This window comes from Leptidea sinapis, chromosome 26 (assembly GCF_905404315.1).
Source record: "Leptidea sinapis chromosome 26, ilLepSina1.1, whole genome shotgun sequence".
NCBI classification, from domain to species: Eukaryota; Metazoa; Arthropoda; class Insecta; order Lepidoptera; family Pieridae; genus Leptidea; species Leptidea sinapis.
In genome coordinates, this window is record NC_066290.1 from 608,966 (window position 1) to 630,030 (window position 21,065).

General features: G+C 36.2%; 1 protein-coding gene across 4 annotated transcripts in view; it reads left to right on the forward strand.

Annotated features, from left to right (window-relative positions):
* The first annotated feature begins 764 nt into the window (after positions 1 to 764).
* Positions 765 to 21,065, forward strand: part of LOC126972317 (complexin) — a 207,026-nt gene continuing 186,725 nt past the window's right edge. Inside the window, exon 1 of one of the 4 annotated variants that reach the window (XM_050818984.1) lies at positions 765 to 883. The gene's annotated coding sequence lies outside the window, so the exon portion shown is untranslated. The remainder of the gene's footprint in view (positions 884 to 21,065) is intronic. The other 3 variants (XM_050818986.1, XM_050818988.1, XM_050818987.1) reach the window with 3 other exon arrangements.

Sequence of the window (21,065 nt, forward strand, 5' to 3'; positions counted from 1 at the left end):
AATGGCGACCACGGAACCGTAAGACGCAGTGTTGGTAGGCCCCCCGAGATGATGGACCGACGATCTGGTCAAGATCGCTGGAGTAGGTTCGTTGAGCGCAGGTCAGGACCGTACGTCGTGGAGATCTTTGGGGGAGGCCTTTGTCCAGCAGTGTACGTCTTCCTGCTGATGATGATGATGATATATTCGAATTAAGTACATTAAACCCACAGCTGACCAACGATGTACTGAAAGTATCTAGCACATACTTACAGCATGTTGCATTAAAACACGTCTTAATGTATTCTGTAATTGACTCTACATTAGCGGCCGGGCGTGAGGACGTGATCGTGAGCAATCATTGCACCTCACAGAACTATTGTTGACCTATTTTATTTTAACGAAGGGCATTTGAAAGCTACCAAATATAAAACAAATAATCAATAATAGGAATATTAATAAAAATGTATTAATGTTTGATTATTATAGAGCATACACCATCCGAGAAAATCCCATTATGCATGTAAATACTTTGCTAAGGACTCTTTTCGATGTTTATCTTATAAAATCTTGATTTGCGGACTTTACGGCCTGTATTTAAATGCGGTCTTCTATCCGATGATGAAAAATACTTAACTTGACTTATTACATTTATACAAACAATAGCTAATTACATAAATATTATACCTCGGATTAAACATTATGTTGACCCAATACATAAGTTGCGCACAGATAAAAAATTCTGAAACGTAAAATTCGTTGAACGGAACGCAACGCAGTATGGCGGCGTATCGATCGACGCAGCCAGTCGCCGCCCGGCCTTCGTTCGGGTTATACGTACTTCTGTGATTCAACTCGCGTACGTAACCGGGCTTTCCACTTCCGACATCTCTCTGCTATCCTGGTAAGTGTTATCATTATGTAGCACAATCTAAGGCGTCAAAAACGAATCATATTCCTTTGTTTAATATGAAAATATGATTTAATTAAGACTGGCATTGACAGCTAGTGTCAATAAGTACACTACATAATTTATGACTCTACCACAAAATTGGTAAACAAAGGAATATTCAGTCATTTATCATTGAATTAAACTCATCCAAGTCGCGGTACTGATATTCTTATCTACAAATGTGATTCACTTAAACATGATAACATCAAACTGTCTGCACTTGTTTGTATTCAGGATAATGTTACGGTTAAATATGTAAGTATAACCTGCAATTGGATTAGAATGAGCGTAATGTATGTAATAATTATAATTAGCAGGTCACGTCGCACCATCAATCATCTTTATGGCGGGTTCTCGTTCACAAATTGAGCAGTTACAGGAGTCGTGGTGTGACCCCTAGAGACTTTGCCGGCAATTTTATTCTCGCCAACTTTGCTGTATGTAAATCGACAGTTGATATAGATTGTGTGGATCAATAGGTCATGATCTCCAGTAGAAGTGGTTATGTAAGTGTTAAGACAGAACTTGAGGCAAGTGGCGCTAATATTTATTGAAATTTGTTCGTATGCATCACCTGGTGATAGAATACAAGAACAATCAGTCAATCACCGTTTTATTATTATTATGTCACTGTACTCCTGTCTACTCCGATCTGGGTTGATATTGTTTGAATAGTTTAGATTGACAATATAGTTAGGCCCAACTGGTGCCGATCTTACACGTACTTTACAGACTGCATGGTCACGGGTGGTTCACAGGCAATTGCTATCAACTCGTAAGTCATCCACAAGCCCCAATGGGAATAGAATTCACTGCAAGTTGCATGTGAGGCAAACGTTACATTCAACAACGAGTTAGACAGCTGGCCTATTAGTACTGTACTGGACGGCCAGGGCGTTATGTTATTATGCTTATAATAATAACAAACAAATTACATAATCTTAAATACCTTTTGCTAATACATAATTAAACATTCATACACATACATTGTGTATGAATATCATTGAGATATCCTAAAAATGTATCTTTTGGTTCAGTCCAATATAAACATTGTGTAACATAACAGAAACTCTGCTTCATGTTTTTAAAAATAATAATTATGTTATATATTTATATTTTTATAATCTCTAGCAAAATGAAGGCCTTATTTAAATACTTTTATGATGCATCTACTGTACGCAGTAATTGTCATATTTTTATTTACATAAACTTTTTCTTAACCGAAACGTGTAAGGCATTGAGTATTTGACGTTTGAGTATTTTTGTTATATCATTGTAAATGTTGATTTAAAAGAATTGCAATGAGCTTCTTGCCACTTCTTCTCATTAATGCTCAACCTTTTTCGAAATGGTGGTTAATGTAAAAAGGAAAATAAAACTTTTGACACTCATAAGTGTAATTTTCTTGACCTACATGAATAAAGTGAATTTGATTTGATTTGGAATAAATAACAAAAAATAACTTTTTCATGAAATGTATTATCACAATTATAGAAAACACATTCTTCACTATCCCTATTTAAAATAATTATAATGTTTTTCATTAAATTAAATAAAATAAAGTGCTGGTAATAGATCAAAGAAAAAAAGGATATATTTTAAGTCATTAATATAAAATATTATTTATGGAATAAGCGATAACTGAAATAAATAGTAATGATATTAAAGTGTGTGGTCATTTACAGCGTTAAAGATTATTTTAAAATAATCTTTAAAAAAGTTACGAAGACATCGCTTTAATAAAAACAGATGTTTACAGATGTTGACAGTCGCATATTAATTAAAAGTAATGAGTATATCTTTAAACGAGCACTTATTACATATATATAATCTGAATATCACAGGGGATTTCGAGGGCGATTTAGCTAGGTTACAATATAAAAAAATGTAATTTTATCCGTGTTTAAAGAGAAACAGCTACAATAACATTAGAATACAAAGGTAAATTTCGCCACTTTGTACAAGACTATTATAGCTCAGATGAGACATTGGGTGATCTGGAAAGCAAAAGACCCCGATTTGAATCTAGGTGTCCTATTAGTATTTTTTTTGTTAAATTTTTGTACATTCTTAAAAATCCGAGCAAGTAATCGGTCGTCCTGTTAATTATATTAAAGTGAAACCTCCTCGCTCGGTGAACATCGTTTTATGTCATATCATAAGCCTGGCCGTCATGTAGGTGTCACTTTTGTCATATAGCGGTCTGATGCACACTCCGTCTTCTACTCACATCAAGAAGACCACGGTCTTATCTGAACCACAAGCTGAACGATAACATATGATAAGAAACACAATATCATTAATACATACAGTCAAACTGTCCATTTGTCTAGATAAGTTATTGTGTCTTATGAGGAACTGACGGATAGACCAACGGACATCGGAGTTTATTTATTTGCTCTTGTTGGCGTCGTGGAGTGGATCGGATCGTTATCTTCCCTAAAATTTGTGCAGGAGAAGCTTTGACTGATCGATGCGCCATGCTTGTGAACGGGCGTCGCTTGCGGTGCCTGGTCAATCTTGTCATCGAAGGTTTTTTATTGATTTATTTTGGTAATGTTAAATTTAAAGCTATATATTTCTAATTAATAAATTGGAAATGAGTTTGTTGATACTTCCTCTTATTAAAACTTTTCCTTAATTGATACAAATAGTAAAATATTTGAATTTGAATTTAAATGTGGGCGGCGGTGATCACTTAACACCAGGTGACGCGTACGCTCGTTTGTCCTCCTTTTCCATAAAAGAAAAAAAAAATTGACATTCATAGGTGTAGTATTTGACTTAAGTGTATTTATTGAGTTTTTATATTGGTGCTACAGTAACAGTTATTTACCCTTCCGATATGGAACTCGAGAATAAACTTTAAATCTGACAACTAAATTGAAAGATCTTAGAAAACAAACAGACAAATTAATAATTAACATGATGCAACATGTAACATACCATTAAGTGGTCGATGTTATGTAGAGATTTGTATGTACCTACGTTCAGTGTTGTATTTTAATGAAAATAAGGGACCAGACGAGCAGGACGTTCAGCTGATGATCATTGATACGCCCTGTCCATTACTTTAGGATTATTGTTATTAGGATTCTTAAAAAACCCCAAAAATTCTTAGCGGCACTACAACTGATCTCGTCACCTTAAGACAAAAGATGTTAAGTCTCATTTACCCAATTACCCATAATCTAGCCGGCATCCTATGCAAAGGAAGGCCTCCCACTGGTAAATTTGATAAGAATCTCCACACTAGAAGACATTTAGAAATTATCTTATAATATCAAACAAAACGGATATGATTATTAGCTTAATACTTTATAAGTGAGCCTTACAACTATTATAATTGTGGACAGTTACCACAGATATATGTTGTATCATTTTACAAACATACATCGACACCGCGTCATGTTACCCCGAGCCTCACGCCCATGAACCACTAATTGTATTCTAAACTATATATTTATTTGATTCAAAAAAATTTATTCCACCAAAAAAATTGTACAAAAAGTTGTGGATGTGACCTTCTATTATGTGCCTGTGCCAGAGGGGCAGAAGATATACATACATTTAGATACACATAATAATATACTTAGTCTGACCATAAATACTGTTACAATTAAAAATAAACAAAATATTACATTTTAATTTGGACTCTGTCATTTTTAACCGACTTAAAAAAGGAGGAGGTTCTCAATTCTATTGGTATTTTTTTATGTATGTACACCGATTATGCTTAGGTTTATGATCCGATTTTCATAATTCTTCTTTAGTTTGATGTGTAATGTTTGCCAGTAGTTTTCATTTTATGAACATTTTTTATGAATATTTTTATTTACGTGGATAATGTTATTAGTTTGTTATATAATAATATTATTATTAGTACTGCTTTTTGAGGAATTTTCATTTAGTTCGATTCCATATTATTATTAATGACCCGTTTGCCGATAAGTGGGTCGGCTACCTGTCATTCATAGCTAATAAACGTTCTTCACGATATTTAGTGTCTCACAAGAACGTGAAATATGGGGGGGGGGGATCTATATTGTTTAAGGCACGAGGAATCTTTTTCGGCCTACCCATAGCTTGTAAAAAAATACTATTTAATATATGACAATAAAAACCAACTAAATCTTATAGTTTACCTGATTAATGACACTGAAAAATAAAGAATAATAATAAAACTGCGTTTAAAAAAACCTGACATCAAAAACTCAAAAGTATAAAAGAATATAATAGAGATTTAATTTAATATAACTCTTACGCAAATCTTACCTTTCATATTAATAAAATACGATTATTTGTATGTGCTACCTATTGATAGGTTTGAAGTCGGTGCCAAGCCAAATGTAATAGCATGTACCAACGATCACCACACGTAATAGCTAGCACATACAAATAATAGTATTTTATTAATAATAAAGGTATAAGGTTTGCATTGAGTGCGTGGGGTGATAAAGAGAACCGAATCGCTTTGATTGAATTACACAAAGTAGGTTTGGAGCCAAATGCAATTTTTAAAACTCTCCATACGCTTGGTATTAGTAAAATGTTTGTGTACCGGGCTATTGAGGTACAACCATCTCTGTTTGTGACAGAAAAAGATCTGGCCATTCAAGTAGTGTTCGTACGAAAAAGGTCAAAGTAGTAAGGGAAAGATGTCGAAGAAATCCTGTCTAAAAGCAAAAGATTTTATCTCGGGAGATGTAGATAGCACCTAGAGCCATGTCCCGTATTTTAAAAGATGACTTAGGACTTGCAGTCTATAAGAGACGTACTGATCATTTCTTTACTGATAATTTAAAAAAGAATAGGGTGGTATGTAAAGGTGGGTATGGAAATCGAAACAACTACTGAAGCCGTACGCAAAGGGAGGTCACAGAAAATTTTTGTTTACGGATGAATAATTTTTTATTAGTAAGCAACATTTTAACGAACAAAATGACCGTAATTAAGCTCAAATCTCTAAGGAAGCTTCCCAAATAGTCGACATAGTGCAACGTAGTGATGTTTTAGTGGGGTATTAAGGTAGTTAGCTATAAAGGAGTGACTGAGCAATACTTTTGTAAAAAAGGTATCAAAACATCGGCACAAGTGTATTAAGATACTATTCTTGAGAAGGTAGTGAAGCCCCTTAACAACACCATTTCCAATAACCAAGAATGGTCCCGCCGAATGGTTCGCGTCCGGGTCTTAAAGCTCGGTCTACGCAGTCTTGGTTGGAAACGAACGTTTCGGACTTCATCAGAGCTGAAGACTGGCCGTCGTCTAGTCCCGATCTTAATCCACTGGATTATGATTTATGGTCAGTTTTAGAGAGTACGCCTTGCTGTAAGCGCCATGATAATTTGGGGTCTCTCAATCCGTACGATTGTCAGTGAAGAATTTTCCCATGGAAAGAGTGCGTGCTTCTATTAATAACTGGCCTCAACGTTTAAAGGACTGTATTGCAGCCGATGGAGACCACTTCGAATAAGATTTTTATATTTATATATTAAAGTAACACACTGTAAAAGTAAAAAACGTTATTTGTAATAGATTTTTTTGTCTTTGTTTCAGTATTTATGGCAAAACTAGGTATATTATACCAGCTTTTTACCGTTTGCAGGAGTTTTATAATCTCGTCCACGATTATTAAAAGTATCGTTGTGTAAGTCGTTATATTTACATTTGACTCTGTGTTGTTCATTGTAGGTGCTATCAGGCTGTAGCGGAGAGTCGTCGATACTTGCGTTGGCCTAACATACCAGGCGGAGATTCATTTATTTGGCAAAATATTTGATCTGTGGATCGAATGACTTAAAACAAAACCTAAACATTAACTCATTCTTATTAAATACATCTAAGTCGGCTAAGTATTTTAACATACTTTTAGTTTGTGCCTAATAATTTAAAGTGTATATTCTTCAAAGACTGTGATTTGTTAAAAGTTTGTCTCTTTTAATAAATATTTCTAGTCAGCCCCCAAGTTTTATCTGACGCTGACAATAACTTGAAAAGTTCACGAACAAAGTGTCATCCGTCTCGGTTCCATTAAATTTCATGAAAATCTGAGGCGAACTTGAGTCGTTTCCATATTTTCTTGTTTGTACAATTTTAGTTGTTGTATGTTCTTATCGGCTCAACTGGAAACATTGTTGTTTGGCTAAAGAAATAGCTTTAGTGAGGACGCCGATACTTCAAAGTTGAGAATACGAAAATATTTGATCTGAGCAATGGAATATCGAACAAATCATGTTGTAGGTAAAGCTGAAGTTTGCGTGGTACAAATGTTTTTATATAAGCATGAATAACTCTATATTTATAAATTTGTCATAATATTGTCTCATAAATATATTTTTACTTACATTAAAAAAACTGAACGGCTTAACCATTAGTACTTTTACTAAATTGTACGACTTATGTGAACTTATGTCTAACTGAACGTGGAGCGTTTAAAAAGAGTTTTCTTTGTAATTTTGGTTGGTATCAGATTTGAAATTATTAATATCCTGTGTAACTAATGCAAGTGTAGGTCTGACATCAAGCTGTGGTAAAGTATATAATAACAGCCGTGTGTGGTGAGTGCACTTTTATAAAGCCGACAATTACATGTTAGACAAAGGAATTTTAATTAAATATAACACAACATGTCATTTTGGAACCTCCAGAGGCATCGCTAAGAGTCGCTCGCATTATTATGGAATATGCAAAGCGCTTCAAGCGAATATGACACTTACGTCTGTTTGCTTAGGATTCTTATTGCGTCGCGCTTTTATTAATTATAATATTGTTCGTAATTATATTATATGTTCCTTTTGTAATATTATTATGAGGGAATTCGCAAAGTGTAGACCATACAGTGAGGCCTCAGTGGAAGTTATTTTTCGGAAGCAGCTGAACTCGTAGTAAAGTGACTTACAAAGTGACATTTGTAGCTTTTGTGTCCTTAAATCTATGTTTCTCATTTGCACCTTAAGCCTCGAAACCAACATAGGTCAACTGGAAACACAACATGAAGAAGAAGAAGATATTCAAACTTTTTACACAAACTGGTCAATATTATCAATCACCAGCCTTGTACGTAATTCAAAAAATAAAGAATCAAAAACCATCCACAAAATACTTAGTGAATCTACTCGAACCCTCCTCACAAGACGAACTGAACTTTTAAAAACAAAACAAAAATCAGGAAATGAAGGAAGAATTGAGCAGATTATTTAAAGCTACAAGCAGTGCTATTGATAAAGACCACAAAAACCACAGGAACAAAATAATTAAGACTAGTCTAAAAGAATACAGTAGCACAAAGAAAGATATAAGAAACTGACCACGCACAAAAACTGGATTACAAACTTAAAAACAAAATCAGAAGAAACCAAGACTAGACCAGACATCATAAACGTTGCCACAAATTTCTATAAGCAATGACATGAAAAATCATCAGACTCAGCATATTGTACTACTACAATCGATAAAACAATGGGATATCATCCAGACAGAAGTAATCCGCTGCCAGTAAATATTACAGAAGTCACTAAACACATCCTAAAACTCAAGGCAGATAAAAGCCCTGGTCCCGACGGTATACAAAACGAAGCCTTAAAAACTGGAGCTGCCCTGCTAGCCCACCCACTTACATACCTATTTAACAAAATTCTTGACACCGGTAAGATACCAGATCAGTGGAAGAGATCAGACATAATACTTCTATACAAGAAGGGAGATCCTCGAGGTATAGCTAACTATCGCCCTATAAGCCTTTTATCATGTGTGTATAAACTGTTCACGTCAATCTTACAAAGTCGATTAAGTCCTGCAATCGATAAGCTCCAGCCGATAGAACAAGCGGGATTTCGGTCCGGATTTTCAACAACGGACCACATACAAGTAATGCAACAAGTGTAAGAGAAATACAAGGAGTTCAACAGGCCACTATATATCGCTTTTGTCGATTACGCCAAAGCATTTGACACGATTTCCCACGACTCTATTTGGGAAGCTCTGTATAAATGTCACATAGACGAAAAGTATATACGAGTGCTAAAGAGCATCTATAAGGGAAGCGTAAGCCAAGTCAAACTAGAGACACGAGGCCCAGATATACCGATTTGCAGAGGAGTGCGACAAGGAGACCCCACTCACCCATATCACCCAAGTTATTCATAATGGTAATGCAACACATCTTTGATAATCTCAACTGGCAGTGGGAAGGGATCAAAATAAATCGAAATCGACTAATCACCTCAGATTCGCGGATGATATTGTTTTATTTGCAGAAACTAGTAAGGGATTAAAAAAAATGTTAAATACTTTGAACACAAAAAGCGAAGAAGTAGGTCTTAAAATGAATGAAACTAAAACCAAGGTATTGACAAACAGCCAAACAAACATAATCAACTTGAACGGAAAGCCGCTTGAATATGTCAAAAATTACATATAATTAGGTGAGCAATTATCATTCGATGACAAAAACGAAGAACAAGAGGACGAGCGCCGTATTAACATGAGCTGGAAAAAGTTCTGGTAGGGACCAAAACTTTTTCCTTCAGGGGAAGGAAATCCAAAAAGGAGGATTTCCCCTCCACGTAAAGAAAACCGTCTTAGATACCTGTGTTTTACCTACTCTCACATACGGATGCCAAACGTGGATGTATAATACAAAATTTAAAACTAAACTTGTCTCATGTCAGAATGGAAAGGAGCGTACTAAAAATAAAAAGAATACATAAAGTAAAATGTGAAGGGATACGACGAAAAACAAAGATTGTAGATGCCTTACATTACGCTCTGAAAGAAGTGGGCTGGACATATAGCAAGATGTAGAGACAATAGATGGACCTCAGAGGCAACTATGTGGGAAGGGCCAATAGGAAAAAGGAGAATAGGACGTCCTAGGAAAAGGTGGATAGAAGACATTCAAGCGACAGCAGGACACTTATGGAAAAAGATAGCAATGGACAGAGAGGCATGGAACAAGCTGGAGGAGACCTATACCCAAGAAGGGGTTCCAATCAATAATGATGAAGACAGAACATAACAACAGTCATTAATACAAATAAAAAAAATATATATATATTTTCTTATCTATGTAAATAATGCTAACAATAAGTTATATTTATTATAATAGATGTAATCATAGATATAACTGTAATATAACTGTAAGAATGTAATTTAATAGTAGATTGGAAATAAATAGGTTTTATTATTATTATTTTATTATAATGTTCAGCATACTCCTCTACTACGCTCTTTGACAAACTTCTAGTTTTAAATATTATGTGTGAGGCGTAGGCGACAGGAAACACACATGTATTATCATTTAATGTTTATTTGCATATCCTTACTTTTAATAACTTCTTCAAGTGCTGAGTATTTTACCCACATATATCCTATTCCTGTAACTTACTTGATAGTATACAGGAGATAGTATGTCCAAGATATGTATAGTGATGTCCATATTCCATCTTGTTATTATTTAGTGTCTATCGTTACTCTGTGCTACAACTGGTTCTTCTGTCCTGTTTGCCTTGGCTTGGCCTTGGATTTTGAAAGATTATATATATAGATATGTAGTATATGGACGTCTTTAACATATTATTATATTGTTATACATTTAACAGTACTGGATATACAATATAAATGGGCCATGGAGGTCTCTCTAGTGCCCAAAGAAACTTGTGTCTTCTATCGAGTCCTCTCTAATATTGCAAAATGGTGTTAAATGAATCTTGTAAACTTTAACCCCGAGAAGAGTCGAAGATTACGTGTTAACTACAAAAAAAACATTTCTCGTATCACCTCTTCGACAGCATTCCCTTTAGTTCCTCGCCTAGTAGCGGAATACTGGGTCTTGAAATCTCGAACAATTGCCAACTCCTCTGTCAAAGTCCTCCTCTGTCTCTACAAAGCGCAGGTCTAGCTACATATGGAGTATTGCTCCTATCTTGGGTCTGGTGTACCACCGTATCAGCTCAAAGTATTTAACCACATGCATCGTAGAACTCCTCGATTTGTCGAAGATAGACCACGTCGAACTCTTCTTACTAATTAAGAAGCTACTACCGCGCTTTCAGCATTAACTCGGTCTTTCTGCTTATTAAATTGTTAAATTTTTCTAGTGAGTTTATAATTTTTTTCTGTAACATCTCTCTCGCTTAAGAAAATGTTTTCATTTTTACCCTTATTATTTTAATACGTTCGGTTAAATAATAACCAAACTGGTTATATGATCTTGTTCTTACATGATGTTGGTCTAAGCTCCAAATCCTAAGTCAACTTTCAAAACATGCGATATAATTCTAGCTATATTCATTTCCTCACACATAATCATTTAATTTTGGACAGGATTTTATCGAATTTTTTCTTCATCCTTTGATCTACATTTTACTATGTATTCCACTTGGTCAGACAGATCTTTTTGCTGTCAACAACAGCAAAGGTTTCATGGTTCTCATCAACAGGCCGGTACTCAGATTTTATTTGATAACAACCATTAAAATTTCTTTTTATTTTATTCCCTTTTCTTTCTTCTAATTACGTTTAATTGAGACAATCCGGTAGCCATTTGTGGTTTTCCTTCTAGTAAAAAAATGCTAAGCTTCTTATCGAACAAACCCAAAAACACTATTTTATTATATTATTTAAAGTTAATGTAATGTAATGTGTTAATAAAAAATCAAACCAATCAAATGGTTTGTTTTTATTATTGGAAGTTTCACTTGGTGTTAAGTGGTCACCAACGCCCATGTTCTTTTGCAATAGCAGAGGAAACGCAAGGCTGGCGCCTTTGAAAAAGTGTAAGTTTTCTTTTGATACTCATCTCGTGTGGTCCTGAAAACATCACGAAAGGAAGCTTCTTCAATAGTTTGTACGTGAGAATATTCTATGAATGCTTCAAGAGATCTCGATCAACTTAGTTTCCTCCGCGTTTCTGAGAGAAGGCCTCTTGATAGACAGACAAACAAGTGATCCTATTGGGTTTCCCTGTAATGTTCAGAGGTACGGACTAATGAAACTTTAAACTTTTCATTAATATTCAATTAATATTAGACGTATATAGTTAGCTAGTATAGCATACTAAGTAAGTTGTAATACTGCTGTAGAGATTGCCGCAACATAGTACTATAACTTAGCCACTAACCTTCCACCCTTTGCCACAGAACATTGCCCTCGCCTTAATTAAATATTGCATAATCACTTCATTCATCCATCTTTACCTGAACTTGGAATGCCAGCGGTCGAAGTGTTTCACAGCGAACTTCGATGAAGCACACTCAGACTTACCTGTCAAACTTATTCTTGTAAATTGTAAGGTAAAAACGGTAGATATTGATTTCCAGCAAAACTAAGTCCTATGGAAAAATTTTAATAGCAAAGATGTAGGTAACAGAAAGATTTACAACTTTTGTATTCACACTTTTATCACATAACCTCAATATTTGTGTGTATAATTTGTTTTAAAATCAAATAACCAAGTTTTTGATTTGTAGTTTTATCTTTCTCAAAAACAGTTTTTTTCCACGAAAGTTGGTGAGAAGTTTTCATCCTACTATCATTATTATTTTCACTTTTTATCATTTTCAAAGGCTTCAGCACTGATCAATACACAATATTATAGGATATCATTAGATTGTTTAGTGCGATGGCCAAGTCAATATATATATGTTATGTTGGTAAGCTAAACTATACAATACAATAATTATTACGGTTGATTTTTCAAACGATATTTAAAAGATATAATAAAACATCTAAATTTAAAATAGTCAAGCGACTATCAACAATCAGATTTAAATATAAAGTTGTAATGATGATTGATGGTTACTTCGGAGCTATCTGATGATGAAGGCGGGAGGTTCTCATCACAGCTTATTAATAAAACAAGTCATTCCAGCTGAGTTCATTGTAATTGTCGCTAGATTTAAAATGATTGACGTGTATGTTGTGTGTCATTAACGAACTTCAGTGGTCGCACTGGCCGGTTCTACTCATACTAAAACACATTTCTGCTAAATTAGAAGATTGGTGTCAAGTGATAAGTATAATATTATTATTTTATTACATTTACGGATACTTCTACAGGCCCATCTGACACCAATTTATTTTGCATTTCCACTTCTTAAATTAAGTTTCTTTTATTAAGTTTCAAATGCTTAGCTAATAAGCTTATACCTAAATGGGTGAGCCTAATCAAAATATGAGTTTAGCTTTTATATTACTATACATATTCATTGGCGTAACTTTGTAAAAATTGTCATTGTTTTAAACTCTATTGGCACAACTTACGAGATAGTGATAGTGTCTGGGCGGGTCCGTTCCCTTTCCTAAATATAGTCAAGGGAGGCGATGGCAGGCCTATGTTCATGCTCGCACATTGAAATTAATATAATTCGCAAAACTTTGAAGCTATAGATATTGGTTTAAAAGAGCAACAAATTTCTGGCCACTTCTTCTTAATAAAGCTCAACGTTTTCCAAAGTGGTGATGAATGTAAAAAGTAAGAGAAATTGACGTTAACATGACGCAAGCAACTACGTCGAAATATGAACAAAATAAATAATCTGCAATTTTGAATCAATATCCGATTAGAACTTTTGTTGTATCACCAGTTTTTGTGTTAAACATAAAAAAAGTCTCCAATGAGTACATTATAACATGAGAGAGGCGTCGCGACGTACTTAATTAAAGTTCCCAGCGGCACCGCGCACTGCGGACCACTTCAAACGACCGTGAACATTGCTGAAGTTCCCAAGTGTCTCCATTCTGGCGGTGACTAATGTCACGCTCGCCCAATTGTTCAGCCTTGTTAATGCTGGGATTTAGGGATAACTTAGCGCTTATGAATTGCTTCAACCAAGTTTTAGTAACGGTGGGAATAGTAGAACTGACTTATAACTTTTCCATGTAATCTATATATATAAAAGATAATGTATGTTTGTATATTCCCTAATAACTCCTAATCTATTCGACCGATCTCAATGAAATCTTTTGTAATAGATTCGTTGAAGCTCAAGGAGGGTTTACATATATAATTTATATGGCAAAACAACGTTTGCCAGGTCAGCTAGTAATTAATAAGGTTTGTTGATGATGCAATCAGCTGTATGTATGGTATACAGTACTCACAAGGGTGCGGCGTACCTCACGGCAGGGAAAGAGGAGGCCTACACCCCCCCTCCCAAATACAAATGGTAGGACAGACTAAAACGATACTACTCCAGGACGGTACCAGGCTATGCAGCCCTGAAGAATCCGTCTCTGGGCGTCCACAATTAGGGCCTGTACCTAACAGTGGTTGCCCAGGCTGCCCCGCGTATTCTGGAGGGGGCAAATCTGCGCTGACTCGGGGCAGACAGAGCAGGAGGCTCAAACCACCCTCCTCCACACTCGCTGTGGACTTTTGCAACATCAGGGGGCTTCGCTCAAATTTAAATGCCGTCCACTTTCACCTGGAGACAGCGAAGCCAGCCCTGCTCTTTTTAACCGAGACACAGATATCGTCCCTGGCTGATTCATCTTACCTTTCCTACCCGGGGTATAATTTGGAACACTCCTTTATACCACGGGCTGGCGTGTGCGTTTACGTCAGGGAGGATGTCTGTTCTCGACGCCTGAGTTTTCTTGAAGGACAGGACCTATCCATCATCTGGCTGCGTGTAGACTGCGATGACCATCCGCGAATCTTCGCATGCCTGTATAGGTCCCATAGCGGTAACGCAGAGACTGACCGGCTCCTCGAACACATCCAAATGGCTACAGATTCCGTGTTGGAGCAGATCCCCACTGCAGAGATCGTGTTTCTTGGCGATTTTAACGCCCACCACGCCGAATGGCTAGGCTCACGTACCACCGATCATGCAGGGAGATCTGTTCACGACTTCGCCTTAGCATATGGTCTGTCGCAACTGGTTATTGCGCCAACGCGAATCCCAGATGTGCAAGATCATACACCTTCACTGTTGGACCTTCTGTTGACCTCACATCCGGACGGCTACCTAGTTTCCATTGACCCTCCTCTGGGATCGTCGTACCACTGCCTGATCCGGAGCACCGTGCCGATCACGCGCCCAACACGGCCCCGCTTCTTAGGCTGTCGCCGCGTGTGGCACTATAGGTCAGCAGAGTGGGACGAGATGCGGTGCTTTTTTGCATCCTACCCGTGGAGGCAGATCTGTTTTTTGCTGGGAGATCCAGATGCCGCTGCTGACGCTGTTACTGATGTGGTACTGCAAGGTATGGAACTCTTCATTCCATCCTCCTCTGTGCCTATCGGTGGCAGGTCCCAACCATGGTTTGACCGCTCCTGCAAAATGGCCTCTCGCCGAAAGCAGGAGTGCTATCAGGCTTGGGTCAATGCGGTGGTATCTAAGGCTGTGAATTCCAGCGAACATAAAAAACACTTCAATCATGCCTCTAGGTCCTTCAAAAGAGTTATTGCTGACGCGAAGTCGAAGCACATTGGCAGAATTGGCGAGAGACTTGCACGCCTTCCTCGGGAACTCGTCGAAGCGACGTCTCTACGCAACGCCAAGTGATCCAGCCGTTCACAGAGTACTGGGTCCCTGACAATTCGCGCTGCTCTGCGTTGCACGCGGTCAAATGGATCGAGCTGATACTGGGGTGCGCCAGACCAGAGATGACAGCAATACTCCGTGTGGCCGGACCTGCGCTTTGTACAGCGCTAGAATGTGGGCCGGCTTGAAGTATTGCCGTGCTCTATTAATGACGCCCAGTTTCTTTGAAGCCAATTTGGCTTTGCCCTCCAGGTGGCCACGGAATTGGCAATCGCTCGAGATTTCGAGACCCAGTATTCCGATACTAGGCGAGGCTTTTAGGGAAGTGTTGTCGAAGAGCGGTGATGCGACAAATGGGGTCTTTTTAGTGGTAAACGCGCAAACTTGAGTCTTCTGGGGGTTAAATTGGACAAGGTTCAATTTACCCCATTCCGCGACCTTCTCAAGAGAGGACTCGATAGAAGACACAAGTTTCTCCCGGCACTGGTCGACGATTTCCCGAGAGAGACGTGCATGGCCCGTGTATACGGCATCACCAGTGCTGTCATCTGCATAGCAATGAATGTTGGAGGTGTCCAACATATCATTGATATGCAGAAGAAACAGCGTAGGAGATAGCACACAGCCTTGGGGCACTCCAGCATTCACGGGCTTCGGGTTCGAGCAATGTGCGTCGACAACGACCTGTATGCTGCGCCCAGTGAGGAAGCTGGAGGTCCACTTGCACAAGCTCTCGGGAAGCCCAAATGATGGAAGTTTAGAGAGGAGCGCCTGATGCCATACAAGATCAAAGGCCTTCGCTATATCCATACTAATTGCCAGGCCTTCCCCCTTGCTTTCAATAGCCGCAGCCCATCTATGTGTTAGGTATACCAGAAGATCACCTGCCGACCGACCATGGCGAAACCCGTATTGTCGGTCGTTGATCAACTGGTGACCCTCTAGGTATACCAAGAGCTGACGGCTAATTATGCTCTCCATGATTTTGGAGAGCAGGGAGGTAATAGCAATAGGCCTGTAGTTTGCCGGATCCGAACTGTCTCCTTTTTTTTGGATCAGATGGACAAGGGCTGACTTCCATGAGTCAGGGACTACGCCTTTGGAATAAGAGTGCCGGAATAAACGCGTTAGCACCGGCGTCAACTCAGGGGCACACGTTCTAAGCACGATTGGAGAAATGCCATCCGGCCCGCTCGACTTCCTGACGTCCAACGAAAACAGAGCTCGCCTAACAGTTTTCTGTCTGAACTGTACTTCAGGCATAGAGCTCTGACACCACGGGATGGTCGGCGGTGTTTTTCCGTTGTCGTTGACTCTTGAGAGTCGAGTTGGAGGCGAAAAGAGCGCACAGGAGATCGGCTTTCTCTTTTGCCGTATGGGCCAGGGTGTTGTTCCTCATGTGCAACGGCGGCATGGACGGCTGGCTGAAGTTACCAAGAGCAGCTTTCGACAACGACCAGAACTTGCGTGTTCCGGTCGGGTAACTGGAAAGCTGCTCGCCGATTTTGACGACGTGTTTTGATTTTGCACGGGCGATTTGCCGCTTAAATTCTATCTTTATATTACTCATAATTATATACATTTTTTTATATAACTTAATATATTTTATTAAAAATGTAATACAATGTACTATTAGTATAGTTATACTCACCAGCTGTGGTTTCTCCATTATCTTTGTTAGGTGAAGTTTGTTTGTTCAAATATAAATTCGTTGAAATATAAAATTAAGACACCTTTTATTATTAAGTAACAATTTAAATTTCATACTCGAAGTAATGTTATCTTAGCTGTTTTAGTTTTGAATAAATTTAGTACTGATACCTCAAATACTGATGATACGACTGTTGACTCTATAGATTGACCTTTCAATTAATAACGACACAATTTCCTATGAAGGTATTGTTTAAAGCGATAATTAAAGAACAGATGCTGGTTTTCTCACAGCCAATTGTATATTAGCTTATGGCACAGGACTACAAAAAAGGATATAAAGATTAGGAATTTATTCTGAAATTTTTTAAGAGAACTCGATTATAATTTTTGGTTACGTATATAAATGGTGACTGACTGCGAAATAAAGCTATTGATGGAGAGAAACATTTCCAAGGTTCTCGGAATGGCGTAAAATGCATTTGGAATCATTTAAATATATTGGATTTGATTTGATAGCTGCTACGTAAGACTGACTTTAACAATAGGTTTAAAGTTACGACAATTCTCGAGGATGCAGAGAATAAATTTGGAAATATTTTTAACGTTCAGGATAGCCACCGCGAAAAACATTAAATAGCCGAGTGTTAATATCTGGAACCTCTATACGATCGCTATTGGGTTTACTTGTCTGACCACCTGTAAAGCTACGATTTAGTGGGGGAACTTATAATTACACTAGCCAGCTCTTGATATATATTTTATTTATTACTTCTTTTTTGGTTTTATTAATTCAAAAATTAAAAAAAATTGAGATATTTTATATCTTCACACAACGTGAGATATTTTTTACGCAGACGAAGTCACGGGTAGTGAAGTAAGAAGGAAAACAAAGAAGCGTTGCTAAATTTGTAATTACAGCTTACCAACTAATATTCTGTGACACTTTGATAATTACTTGGTTCTTTGTTAATGAAACTCTTGAGCAGTAACTTGACAACTTGTTTTTTTTTTGTGCTATCAGCTGCTAATTACAGGTGCTACTTTATATAAAGTGCGCTTAAATACACTTTTTAGAAAAGTTGTTTTTGTCACAAATAATATAAAGAAATTTTATTTACAAAACTAAATAATGTGGTTGCTACCTAAATCCGTAAAATTCTGGCGTTTGTGAACACCGCCGTGCTCAGTCACGTTGAAATATAATATCAGTGTTACAAAACGTTGGTACTGTTTTTTACTCTCTCTGTAATCATCATCAGAAACTGTACAACTTCCAGAAAAGCTTGGCAACTCTACACTTCCTGTGTTTCCCAAGCGCCATAACTCGGAGACTTTCCCTATTTCTGGTATTGCTGAAGTCCAAGGCAAGCGGCTTACAGTTGACATCACGTCAGCAACTTACATTGTCCTATCTTTATATTAAAAAGTATAAATTAGAGTCTTATTCCATCTGCTGAATTCACAAGTACAATGTCTTGCACATGTAAGAGAGCTAGGTCTATAAATAAAATTAGTAAAAGTCGGTCTTTATTTTGTCTCTTATGAGTTCTGGTCCCACACCATTAGTATTAACTATGCCTGGATATTAATATTAATCACGCCGTAAAAGTGATAAAATAAATAAATTTAAAATAATAAAATCTCTACTACTTTTGGCGTATTAGGATTAAGTAATTCAAACACCAATCGTGTTTTACATCAATACAAATGAAAATAGTTTTAGTATTTTAATAATAACATAGGTTGGTGATCATTAATAAATATAATATTTATCAAAAACATTTGAGTTTATTTATTATTTATATTTATTATATGTATATTTTATTTGATTTATTACATCTTAATAATCGAATTAGAACCAATCAGACAACAATCAGGATCTTAATTTACTAAATTTCGATCTTATGGATAGTACAATACATTTTTTAATTTTTGAAATAATAATTAAGCTCGACATTATTGTAACTTGTAACTACTCACAGGTATATGATATGAGTTAAGAGTGTATTGGAGGACGTTTTATAAAATTATCTGATTCGGAGAAGTATAATTAGTATCTTATTATATGGTGATATATATTATTTCATAAGAAAAATCTAGCACAATATTTTATTGATATACTTGTTAAAGTCATGTAATTTTACTGGCATCTCTATATTGATAATAAATTTACCATTTATAGACCTATTTCTTTATTAATCATAAGTAAACTGAGAGCAGACCGCTTGATTCAATCAGCCTCTTTAAATATTGAGGTAAGAAAATAGGGTACAATAAAAAAAAGATTAAGTTTGTTCCTGTGAGTAACAGACGAATGGTGAAATATAGAGCTAATTTTTGGGTAAAACTATCATACTTGTCTTAGAATTAAGTGTCTGCTAACGAGTTATATAATATGTTATATAAAATAATGAAAACAGTTTCCTTTTGCTTTGTCACCATGGCGCCATCCCTGAGACTCCTCTCAGTATGGGGGCACTACAAAGGTCATACATGGACCATTTCTCTTCCTTATATAAATAAATGATCTACTTATACTTGTAGAAAAAAACCACAAGGTAAGCATTGTTTGCGGATGACACTTCACTCACATTTATAGTAAATTTTTTATATGACAAAGTAAAAGTAAAAAAAGTAATGCTATATCTGAAGTAATGTACTGGTTCAGTGCCAATAACCTATTGTTAAATAGTAATAAATAATAATAAATAAAATAAATAAATTTCGTTTAATTCAAAGATTACATATACATTTTTAGTGGTTGAGACTTCCCAGTAAGTTGTCTTAGGACACTTGTATTGGGAATATCTCGCAACTTCCTTAGCAGATATATATTATTTAATAAACAATATAGAGATAAAAAGAAATGATTAAAAACCAAATTTTACAATTATCGCATAAGTAAACAAATAGTTTATAACCCTATCTATAGTTTAAGTTGACAGAAATGTATGTGTACTTACAGTTGCTAGACAGGCTGTATTTTTAATTTCAAGTTATATATATCATATTATAACATTTAATAAAAATTATCCAAACACGACAAAAACTAACGAAACGTTACTTAAACTGGTAATATAAAATGTAAATTTCATTTCATTAATACATAAACTTCACGTGAACATTGTCGGCTACATGTTTCAAATCTTTCCCGTTATTTACGAAAATAATTTCTCGTGTTCTGTGAAACTCATCGCTTTCAGATAAACCGGCCGGAGCGACGAGTACTTTATCTTTTCCTTAATAAAGATGAAGTGATACATTTCTAATATTTTCGAGTAATTTGTACACCGACGCGTCGTGCAAACCTGTTATATAAATTGAGTTTGTAGACGATTTCTTTTAACACAAGCTGTTTGCTGACTGTCATATTTTGTTTGTTGTTCAGTGTTTACTTTTTCTTTACTGGTAAACTTCTATAAGTCAATTGAGTGTAAGTGCCTACTCACTTACGGATAAACTATAACATTATCTTCAAACTCAAATACTATCATTTATTCTTCTTAGTCCAAAAGCACAAATTGCAATTTACCTACCAACACATGGGAAAATGTTGAGTTAAAGTGAAAAACGTGGGCACAAAATACATTTAAGAATGCTTTCCTAGCTCTAAACTAGTGGCTTAAACAATATACCCTAAAATACGGGAATATTATTTGACACACATACATAATAAATTCATATTATAATCGGCTGTTCATATATGTCGGCCAAGGATTTGCAAGTCACACTCAACAGTCATTCATTTATAAAAGTTGAGCATTATTAGAGTGACAAGAATCTTATTTGTACCTTTTGAATCAATATTAACAGCTTACTTATTTTACAAATTATTTTAAAATACAATTTGCTACAACACAAATATTTAAATGCGCTCGAAGTGATAGTTAGTGAATATTACTGAATTTTTGTTTATTTTTCATATTAATACCCTTACGCTAATCTTGCAGGCTAGTCCTTTCTGCGCCATATTTTTGCAGGAATTTTTG